This window comes from Lissotriton vulgaris, chromosome 6, assembly GCF_964263255.1.
Source record: "Lissotriton vulgaris chromosome 6, aLisVul1.2, whole genome shotgun sequence".
Lineage (NCBI taxonomy): Eukaryota > Metazoa > Chordata > Amphibia > Caudata > Salamandridae > Lissotriton > Lissotriton vulgaris.
In genome coordinates, this window is record NC_141694.1 from 1,785,187,348 (window position 1) to 1,785,199,620 (window position 12,273).

Genomic DNA, 12,273 nt, shown 5'->3' on the forward strand with positions numbered 1-12,273 from the left:
GCTCATAGGACAGGTCTGGCGAAAAGGAGGTGCTCTCCTCCCTCGGGTTGAGATCTGGGTTCATTGCGGCTTGTGCCTGATGTTGTTTGACAATATCCTTATAGATGGTCTCAATCTTGTTTGTGAAGAACTGCGCCAGTTCTTCACATTGAACATCATTCAGCGGAAGTGGTTTGGCTGTGGTGTTGGAGCCCGCTAATTCTTTTACTAGATTGAACAGTATTTTAGATTTGTTTGTGGCCTCGGAAATAGTCTTTGCCACGTAATTGGCTCTAGCTGTGGTGCAGGCTTTGTGATAGAGCTTAAGTTCAATTCTGTAAGTTGAGCCAGCTGCAGGGGAATAGTCTTTCCTCCAGAGACGATCCAAGCGTTTACACTTGGATTTAGCAGCCTTCAATAATTCATTGCACCATGGCGCTGGAGGGTTGTGGGTTTTATATTTTTTGTGAGTCAGAGGCAGACATGTGTCTAAGGCTCCTAAAAGCCACTTGTTAATCTTTGTGGCTACTACCTCCATGTCCTCCGTGTCAAATATCTCGCCCAGGGGTGCAGAGTCTAAGACGGAAATGAAGTGATTTATATCCAGCTTCTTCCAATTCCTGTTACAGGGCTGTAGTGAAGGGCCAGAAGGCCTAACAGCCATTGGATCGGGCACGCTAAATTTGATTAGGAAGTGGTCTGACCAGTGAAGGGGCAGAGCTGGTGGGCAGTGTGACAGGGAAATGCTGGAAAAAATAGGGTCCAAGAGATGACCACCTTTGTGTGTTGCTCCCGAGTTCCACAGCGTAAGGTTCATGGTAGCAAGGTCATGGATTAAATTACTGCCTAGTTTATTCAATGGGTCATCAAAGTGTATATTCAGGTCTCCTATGATGGACAGGTTGCTATAGTTAACCCGAACCGATGCAATCCAGTCCACAAATTGAGTGGCCCGGGATTGAGCGGGACCTGGTGATCTGTAGATCAAAAGACCAGTGAAGGTGAAATTCGGGTGTAGTTGGAGTTTAAAAAGGGCCATCTCGCAGGCATTTAAGGAGACCGGTTCCAAAGTACATTGAAATGATTTTTTTAAAATGACTGCTATGCCACCCCCCACTCCTGTTGGTCGGTCTTTTCTGATAATCGCATAGTTTGACGGTAAGGCTTCTGCAATGTCAGGGCCCGCACTGTCATGTAATCACGTCTCTGTGAGAAACAAGGCGTCCAGTGTGTCGTCCGACAGAAGGTTGTAAATGTTTCTTTTGTGTTTGCTGAGAGACCGGCAATTTAGGCTACCAAGAAGCCACCTGTGTATCAGCTGGCAACCTGTGGTAAGGTGTCGGCAAAGCTGAGGGACCTCAAGCTGGAAGTTGCAGGAAGGACATGAGATGGAACTCATGCCTGTCATTCTGTAGGATCTTACAGTTGTGTTTGACGGAGAGTCGCAAGGAGAGTAGCATGTCAGATGAGTAGACCCGCAATGGCGGTGTGTTTTCTCCAGGTGTTTGGGGCCCAGGGCCCGGCCTGGCGTGGACGGGCGCAGACGGGCTTACCTTTGGCGCGTCTTCGGCGCGCTAGCGGGGCGCCCCCTGCGCTCGTCCGCTATGCGTCCAGGGAATGCACATTGATATAGGGAGGTGGGAGGCGTGGCCTCAGGAAGTGGGCATGGCCGGGGGGGGGGGTTGGCGCGCAATGGCGGCGATGTTTTTCCCTACCCGCAACAGCGCTAAGATACGCGGTGCGAAGGAAATTACAGTAAGATTTCAGGGGGAAAGTGCCCAAAGGTGAGTGTCCAGAGGATTAAAAAGCAGTACAATGCAATGTTTTTAAAAGTAAATACGAGCAAGTTCTCCCGGCTTCCGCCTCAGGAGTGATTAGGTATCTATGGTGCCATAGCAAGGGAACAGGCTTTATCTTCTAGGTTTAGCCCCCTATGGCAGCCTATTGGGTTATTATGCAGTACAAAAGGGGGTGGTGATGGACGGAGCATCTGAACCAATCAAATACTCACACCCAGTCAACAGATCTGGGTTTAAACCATCATTGTTCTTTAGCCCACTCTGCCACCCCAGTTCAGACAAGGCCATATGCAAATCAGTCTGACCCTGTGCCTCATGGGAACAGTCCAGCCCAAACTGCCAAGCCATGCCTTCCCTGGACCGGAAACAAGCTTCCTAGGACCGGTTTATGCCATTACAGCAATCTTCAGCCAGGCTTGCTTGAATCCAGTGGCAAAGTGAGCAAGGGACTCACGTCTGAGCATACCCTGCCAACTTATGGCGAACAAAGCTTTACCGAAGGGGGTAGTGATGGACGGAGCATCTGAATCAAACAAACACTCACACCCAGTCAACAGATCTGGGTTTAATCCATCACTGTTCTTTAGCCCACTTTGCCACCCAGTTCAGACATAGCCATATGCAAATCAGTCAGACCCTGTGCCTCATGGGAACAGTCCAGCCCGAACTGCCAAGCCATGCCTTCCCTGGACCGGAAACAAGCTTCCTAGGTCCGGTTTCTGGCATTACAGCCGTCTTCAGCCAGGCTTGCTTGAATCCAGTGGCAAAGTGAGCAAGGGACTCACTTCAGAGCATACCCTGCCACACTTATGGCAAACAAAGCGGTACAAAATGGGGTGTGATGGACGGAGCACCTGAACCTATCAAACACTCACACTCAGTCAACAGATCTGGGTTTAATCCATCACCGTTCTTTAGTCCACTCTGCCTCCCCAGTTCAGACATGGCTATATGCAAATTAGTCTGACCCTGTGCCTCATGGGAACAGTCCAGCCCGAACTGCCAAGCCATGCCTTCCCTGGGCCGGAAACAAGCTTCCTAGGACTAGTTTCTGGCATTACAGCCGTTTTCAGCCAGGCCTGCTTGAATCCAGTGGCAAAGTGAGCAAGGGACTCACGTCTGAGCATACCCTGCCAACTTATGGCAAACAAAGTGGAACAAAAGGGGGTGGTGATGGACGGAGCATCTGAATGAATTAAACACTCACACCCAGTCAACAGTTCTGGGTTTAATCCATCACCGTTCTTTAGCCCACTCTGCCACCCCAGTTCAGACATGCTCCCATGAGGCACAGGCTCAGACTGATTTGCATATGGCCATGTCTGTCTGTCAATGTATATCTTGTCTGCTCCCTGTAGGTCTTGCAATGGTGGTAGGCAGCTAGCCCCGTTGGAGGAGCGCACGCCTGGAGGTCCTGTTAGGGTCTCCTTCTGGATTGAGGTGAGCAGGTCAAAGCAGGGGTCCTTCCTAATCGATGTAGTGATGTACTCTGCTTCCACAGTGCAGGTCAATGACAGCAGCTGAGTCACTTCAAGATGGTGCAGCAGCGGATGGGTTCCACATGCTTCTCTTTGGATACCTTCCCCTTTGTGAAACAAATACAAACTTTGTTGGGAATTAGCAGGTCCTTTTTTAAAAGGTGAACCTCATGGTCTGCCGACACCAGCAGGTCGCGATCCCTGTGATGGTCACAAACCGGTGAAGCAAAATTTGCTACCTACCTCTTTACTGTTCATGAGATAGTTCAGCCTATGACCCACTCAAAATCGGAATTTGACGAACTAACTAACCCATAAGTACATTTGTTGGTTTCTTTAAAATTCTGTACTAGTAACAAATATACTGAGCATAGTTTTCTTAGACCAGTCCATCAGGCCTGGAGTTACTTTCTAAGACAGGTTATGATCTCTTGTTTACAGTGATGTTGATGGAGTATACTGAGGCTTCATTGCTTCCACTTGACATTTGAAGCAAATAATTTCTTTCTTTACATTCCTTTTTTCCATTTTTCTTTCCTTCTGTCCTTTCTCCCTCAATCTCTTCTCTTTTTTATTTCTATGCTCCTTTAATTTCTCCTTTCTTTCTATTTCTTTAACATGTTGAAATTGGTATACAACCGATTGGCACAATTAAGTTACTGGTAAGTCCGTAGTATATGGTACTACATGTTCCCGGGGCCTGTAGGTTAAAAGCTAGTAGTGGGCCGCAGCACTCATTATGACACCCACTAAAGTAGCATGGTATAAACCTGTCTTCCAACCTGCCACAGCAGCCTGTGTGTGAAGTTGTGAACTATTATTTCAATACTCATATGTCACTCCTAAGGTAGGCCTTAAATACCCAAAGGGCAGGGTGCATGATATTTAAAAAGCAGGGGATGGGTATTTTCATGTTAGGTGAACACTGGTTTACAATATTACATTTAATACGTGCTGAATTCACAGTTCTGAGACTCCTTGCTACTCAATATTGTGACCTAATAGTGCATAGAATACATTGCAAAATGAAAGACCAGTTGCAAAACGTTTGTGCACAATTACACTCACTATTTGCGGGCTACTTTTTAATATGATATATATCGTTTCCATAGTTATGTAACATTCAGAATTGTTTGGGATTTCATCCAGAAGTGTTGTAATAGTGTTTTCATGTGGAGTTTATTCTCCCCAATATTTTGACTGGTCTGTTTGAAAGACACCGCAGATTTGGCAGGCAGTATGTTTCCTGCTCCTAACAAATGCCAATGTTTTTTAATTCTTTCTTTTAATGAATTTCAAATACCATTAAAGAAAGCCTGCAAGTCAACCTGTTGCCAACTACTCATTAATCTCTGGCAGACATGGGCGAAATTTAGGAGTTCCCAGAGGTTGTAGTTTGCCGCTTGTGGCACCTGCCACTGTTTTTGTAATCCTTGCCTCAGAAATGGCAAGAACACAGGGACAACTCACCATTATTGACACTACAACTCCACCCTCCATGGATTCTGCTCATAATAATAATAAAGAATAGTCTATTATTAACCATAATAGTAATATAACATGATACACTAAGAGCTGGAGTGGGACCTTCACTTGCAGCTGAGGTTAGTAAAAGATTTTAAATGCATATTACATGCCTGCACGACCGTGGTCATAGGAGAGAAAGCGTGAGTGTGTTAGACTTTTTGGGGCTTATTTATGAGCCCGTGCACCAGTTTTGCGCCGCCTTTCAGTCTCTTTTCGTGACCCTGCGGCGGCGTAAAACACGTGCCATGTTGCAACATATTTACAAGGTGATGCATCTAGGCAGATGCATCACCTTGTACAGCCCTGCCCTACATTATTTCTGCATCAGGTATAATGTATGAAGGGTGGGCATTTTGTCGCAGCGAAGCTCATAGAAATGTCGCAGTGAAATTATGAGATTTCACTTTATAAATGTATTTCATTTTTTATTTATGGTATTTATAAAGCGCTCTGCAACCCTACGGGCATCCTGGCGCTGTGAAAGTATAGCTGGAACGATGTGCATCATGGGTGGGATGGATGGTCATTTGATTCTGGGGCAGTTAGACTTTAGGGAAGAGCCATGTTTTTACCTTTTTTTTTAAATGCCATCAGTTCGTCTGTTTTCCTGATAGAAATAGGGAGGCTATTCCAGAGATGGGCTGCCGCTATACTAAAGACTCTGCCACCAAGAGTGGCTTTCCTGATCCTGGGTATACTGATGAGGTTAGTGGAGGAGGATCAAAGGGTCCGAGTGGGTTCATACCATTTGAATTTATTTTGTAGTGGTATGGGGCCCATCCCATGCACTGCCTTAAAGACAGTGCATAGGGATTTAAAGAGGATCCTCTGATGTACGGGCAGCCAGTGTAGTTCAGCCAGTGCAAGAGTGGTGGAGGATCTTCATCCTCGGGAAAGTACCATTTTGGCTGCTGCCGCCTGGATGCTCTGCAGTCTGGAGATCAAGTAAGCAGGAGATTCCAGTAGTAGAGCGTTTCAATAGTCCAGGCGGCTGAGAATGGTGCTCCTGACTATGGTGGCTCTAGCCTGTGCTGGTAGAAGGGGCAGCAGCTTTCGAAGGCCTCGCATTAAGGCGAAGCAGCTGCTCACCTGCTTATTGACATTAGTCTCCAGACTCAGGCTGTCATTAAAGCTGACCCTAGATTCCTCACTGATTTTACTGGGGTTAGTGGCTCCCCTGGCTTCAAAGGTCAAAAATCGGTGGGCAGGCTTCTAGTGATTCTGCCTACTTTACAGAGCATTATCTCGGTTTTATCACTATTAAACTGTAGTGAGTTCTTATTTAACCAAGACGCAATTTCCAGCATGCAGGTATGGAAGGACTCAAGTGGATCTGCATGACCACCATCAAGAGAAATCATCAGCTGTGTGTCATCCGCATAGTTAATCACGCTAATGCCGTGAGCCTTGATGATGCCCATCAGGGGTTGCATGTACACGTTAAAAAGTATTGGGCTGATTGCGGACCCCTGTGGGACCCCATGTGGGACTGTAGCAAACTCAGACTGGTATGGAGGGAGTGCTACTGCCTGCCATCTGTCCGTCAGATAAGAGCGGAACCAATCGAGTGCGACTCCCCCTACTCCAAGGCTTTTCAGTCTTGTTAGCAAAATGTCGTGACTCACCGTATCGAATGCGGCAGACAGGTTCAGCAAAATTAAGATTGCTGATTCTCCCCTGTTCTCCCTCATTCGCAGGTTGTCCAGGACCATCAGCAGAGCTGACTCGGTTCCATGAGCTGGTCTGAAACCGAATTGCTTCTCTTCAAGGATGTTGTGAAGTTTCCACACTTCAATGCCGCCAATGCGTGAAAACCTTACGCCTGCCTCATGGCAGGCGTAAGGGTGATGCAGGCCCTTTCACATGGGGCTTGCCCCATGTAAAAGTACATTGCTGGAGTTGCGTTAGGCTACCGACACAACTCCAGCAATGCGCCACTTTTTGCTCCGACAGATACGTCAGTGATACATACGTTACAGTCAATCCTTGAGACATGATTCGCCATATTGTAAATATTACGCATCATTGGTGTTGCAAGGAGGGCGTACTGAGAAGTGGCGTATCGCTGCTTTCACGCAGCGATGCGCCACTTCTCATAAAGGAGGCCCTTTGTGTCTGTTCCCTGTGGGAGCATGTGTGTGTGTGACTCAAAGTGAGTGGGAAACATAGCGTCAGGTAGAGAGTGAGAATAAGCGAGAAGGGGTAAATCTCAGTGTCAGTAAGTGAGTTTGAGTTAGAGTAAGTGAGAATTAGGGAGTAAGAGCAACAGTGACTGCACATGAGTGACAGTTTGTAAATGAGAAACAATTTGTAAGAATGAGTGTGAGGGAGTGTTAGATAGTTTAAGAAGTGAGAATAACTGAGAGAGAGTAGGTGTCCATGAGCTGGTTTTTATTGTGAGTAAGGATGAGTAAGTCTGTGAAAGGGTAAGAGTCAGTGCATTTGAGTGTGAATGAGTGAGAAAGTATGAGATAAGGAAATAGTGTGCATGTGTGAGTGTATAAAAGTGAGTGACAGTGAGTGAGTGAGAACGGCTGAGCAAGGCTGAGTGTGAGTGAGAGAGAATGAGTGTGAGTGACTGTATGTGAGCATGAGTGAGTATGTAGTTGTATGCTTGTGAGTCTGTTGTACGTTCCTGCATACTGAAGATAAATTCTTGGGTTACATAGACACTGATGGTAAGAATACTGGCATATTGGTGGAAAATATTAGCATGACAACCACCTATCACGAAATACTTGCTCTTACATACTATAGGTAATATTAGGCACTGGCAAGGTAGAGGTAATATTTGTCATGGGCAAGCAAGAGTTAATTCTAGGCATAGGGGACACACGTGGAAAAATGCAGGTGCTGGCTTACCAGCGTTAGTCATTGCATGGTGCACCAATGGGAAGAATGTTGGTACTTCGTTAATGGAGGACATTCTTGGCACATGGGTACCAGTGGCGTACTTCTGATACTGGCACATTGGAGGTAGGTAATTTTTGTCATAAGTGAGAACAACCAAGGCATATACGAGAAGCCCAACCATGGAAAAATGCCTGACCTGACAAAGGAGAGAAAATTTAAGGGTCTCCCATGGTATATGGCAGCACAAATCGTTAAATTCTGGCACCTGCAAAATGTATGAATTGTTGTCCTACGAGGCATCCATGGCTTTTGGTTGCCAGCCATAACAAAATGTTGGCCCTGGCAAAATTAGGATATTTTTTGATGCAACGCGCTACCTGTCGCACATTAAATAAAATAAGCTTGTCACCTCATTGGGAGCATCAGATTTCATTGACGTGGCACACCATAAAAGTACCTGAATATTTAATTAGCTCATTTTACTTGCTTATGGGCAAATGTAAGCACAAATTATCCTTTAAAATACAGTATTTGACCTCATGGGAAAAAAAATCTTGGTGGGAAAATTCCCATGAAACTTTCATAGAAAAGGTTGGGCTTACTAATTCTGCTTGATAGGTGGTATGCCTTGGCGCCCAAGGAGCATGGCAGCGTTCGGGTGAGGCTCTTGAGTGCGACGCGGAGGTTTTGCACTACCAGCTGTCTCATGTGAAGCTGTCGAGTGCTGGAGGTTGCTGAAAGCTTCCTGCTTGTGATGTTAGCTTTACTGTTCCAGTATGCAACGGCGGAGCAGCTCATTTCAACTAAGTGAGTTCCTGTATGCGTCTGCGCGATACCGCGGCCACCATTTTGCGTCATTTTCCGACCTGCGGCGTTCTCCTTGTCTGACGGAACACTAGCCTGCAGATATTTGAAATGTTACTTTCCCTTTGTGACCCTCAATAATGGTCTATTACTTCAGTTTTTTGCATTGTTTTCAGAAAGCTGAGGAGAAATGTTTATGTCAGCCATTTTGTGGATTTCTTTATTTTGCTACCTGGTAAACCTCTATTGATTTCTTCAATATTTTTTGGGCATTTTGCATGACTCTTGGTCTGCCATTGTTTTTGATTGAGCTTCTGCAATTGTGACCTCTTTTTTTATTCCTTCTGGTCATATTGATGCAGGCTGTGACTCTAATGTTTTTCTCCCTTTATTGAGAGGTGGTGATTATTACTGCAGTTCCTTTTATGCACTCATCTTTCGCCTCATTATACCATGGTCCTTATGGTGCTGATGCCTCTCACCCGGACATAGTTGTTGTTATATAAGTGACTCTAGTTATATCACCTGTTTGCGATTTTTTTACTGTATTTTCTTCGTGGCCTACACTTTAACTCTGACAAGGCCGTCTTGCGCCTATTTTTATTGTGAGTTGTGTTTGTCCTGTGATTTATGGGCAGATCGAAGGGGGCTCTTTCTACGCACTCCAAACCAAGGTATATTTTTATTAAAAATTCAAAAATCTTCACTGAATTTTCAAAGTTAGAGGATTCTCTGGTATCCCTGCCTTGGAGCTCTACGACAACCATGGATTCCACTATTGCTCAGCCAAGGAAATCGAATACTAAGCGCCTCAAAAAAGACCCTCCCTCTCCGCCTAAACCAGCCTCGCCTGTTTCTATGGAGCTATGTTGGAAGACATTAGGGCCCTGCGACCCTTTGAGGCAGAAACTAATACCAAATTACAAATCCTTACTGATAACTGGTCTCAACTTGGCACAAGACTCACTGCACTTGAACACAGCATGTCATCCTTTGGAGAAGCCAGCGCTAATGTTGTTCAGTTCAAATCTCAAGTTTCTGTGCTTCAGCGACAAGTTGAGGACCTAGAAAACCGCTATAGGCGGAATAACCTCTTGCCTTTTTCAAATCTTTCCTTCCCAAGTTGCTCCACATGCCAGAAGATAGTGTTCTCAACACCCAGCGAGCGCATAGATTGGATCTCCTTCCTTCGAATGCTTCATCCTCACAGGGCCCAAGAGGAGTCATCTTATACTTCTTGTAATATACGGATCAGCTAAAAGTTCTGTCAGCGGTCAAGTCCACTCAAGGTATCACTTGGTCAGGCTTATCCTTATTTTTTGTTCAGGATCACACTAAGGCCACTGCTAATAGACGTAAGGCATTTCTTAACATGAGACCTGATCTCCGATCAATGGGAGCCCATTACGGTCTCTTTCATCCGTGTCTTTTAAGGTCACATATAACAACAAAACAGCAACCCATGAAGATCTGCTGCGCCTACAAAGTTTCATAAACTCTTGTAAGACAGATGCTATGGATTTTTTAGGGTCTTCGTCATTGCATAATGTTTAAATTACTGTATTTTTCTTACAGGTACTTCATGTTTTGTTTCTTACGTTACAGCATTGTTCATCCAATGAGTGTTGCTCTTTGGATTTAGATAAGATTCAATGTTTAGTAACCCTCGGTGTATGTTTGGTTAACTCTTTTGATTTTAATGTTCTCTTTTTTCATTGTCGGTTTTATTAATTGTCCTAATACCTATTGCTCTTCGCCTTCACAGTTTTCCCATCCTTATGGCGTGTTTACCCCCCGGTCCTCCATGTGGTCAAACCTGGATGTGCGGCTTGGTCCATGTGGCTCCACCCTCCCGTTTCCTTGACTTTTCCTTAAACCTTCCTTGTGTAGGTCTGTTACCCATTTACCTTTGTTTGTTACCTTTATTTTTTGTTTTCCATCTCCCTCGCAACCTCTTTCCTATTTTCTTGTTAGGTGTTGCAAATACTCTTCTTTCTTATCTTCCTGTTGTTTTTTTGCATATTCATAGTATTACTCAGATACTATTTCTTGTGTTCTTCCTTTTCTAACTCATGCTCATTACTTTCGCTTACCTGGATTTTTGCTTCTTCTACCTTTACTGTCGGTTGTCATCCTCTCTTCTTTCTCTTTTTTTTTTCTTACTCGATGGTAAGCTGGATCACTTAGTTTTGTTTTTATTCCTTTACTTACCTTTACCTTTATATTGAATTGGATTGTTCTTCGATTTCTTCTTTTTCTTCTCCTTTTTTCACCGTTTTATCACACTGATAATAATATTTTGGAATTATAGGGGATTAAATTCATTCTCCCAATAAGAGACAGAGAGTTTTAAGCCTTCTTGCCAAGTTAGAAGCAGACATAGTATGCTTACAGGAATCCCATTTTACAGCTGTTGAGCCATTAAAACTAAAAAAGGGTCGGGTGGGAGATATTTTCTTTTCTCCAGGTGATGGAAAACGTAATGGGGTAATGTTACTTTGTCGTAATTCACTTCCTTTCCATCTCATTTCACAAGATGCTGATGCAAATGGTTGTTAGTTAAATGTAAAATTAATGTTGGAAGATGCTCTGGTCTCTTTTCTCATTGTTTTATGCCCTTAGATGGTTTGGTTTTGGCCCCAAGTTTACCTCTCTAATTTCTCTTCTTTATTCGAATCCCTGTGCTGCTGTTTGTGCCAACGGTCTCATTTGTCCTTTTTTGATTTAGGCAGAGGTGTGCGCCAGGGTTGTCCCTTTCCCCTTTCCTTTTTAATTTGGCTTTGGAGACTTTCCTTTCAAAAATCCGTCAAAATAGGGATATACATGGATTTGAGGTTAAAACTTCCCACATTAAACTCGCAGCCTATGCTGACAATATCCTGCTTTTTATTTCAAAGCCTGTGACGTCTATTTCTGCTTTCTTAGAGGAAGAGCTATCCTTCTCCTCGGTTTATTGATACAAACTAAACACTGATAAATGTGAGATTCTACCCCTTACCAAGAACACCTTTGAGGATGATTTTGCATCCTCCCACTTCACGTGGAGCTCGAATCATATTAAATACTTAGGGTTATATTTCACTTCCTCAAACCCTGACACAGTATCCTTATGCATGAATACATTTATCCAAAAGATCTCAGAGTTAGCTACTAAGTGGCATCGTCTTTATTGTCCTGGTGGGGCCGCCTAGTTGCGATAAAGATGATGCTGTTTCCTATAGTGCTATTTACCATTTCCAACATACCAGTCCCTATACCAGCTAAAATGTTTAAACAGATCAACTCTGTCCTTTCCTCTTTTCTATGGAATAACAAAAAAGCTAGATTGTCACTAGCCAAATTGACTCGGCCTAAATCTGAGGGGGGAGTCAATTTTCCTAATTTCTCGATATACCACAAATCTTTCCTTTTACGTCGGTCTGCATATTGGTTGAGTGACTCCATGGATGATTGTCCTTTATGGACCTTAGATGAAAGCTTATTTTTATTTCCATTTGCCTTTCAAGAATACCTCTCTTTTTCCCGCAAACCACAATCTATCGCCACTCCTATAATCAAACTCCCATCTCTACTTCTGGGTTCTAACTACTCTTCACTTAATACTGATTCTTTCCTCGACTCAACAGTTTGGCATACTAAATCCCTGTTAATTTACAAAAAAACCTTTTACTGGAAGACTTCAAGGCAGAAGAGTTTAATATGAGTCTGTCAATTATTTTCTCACTGGGAAATGATCCCCTTCTCTCTACTCAGTCAATTTTTTAACCTGCCTGTTTCTTTTCTTCCTAAATATAAGATTCTCAGTAAGGCTGTGCTCGACACTCGACTTGCCA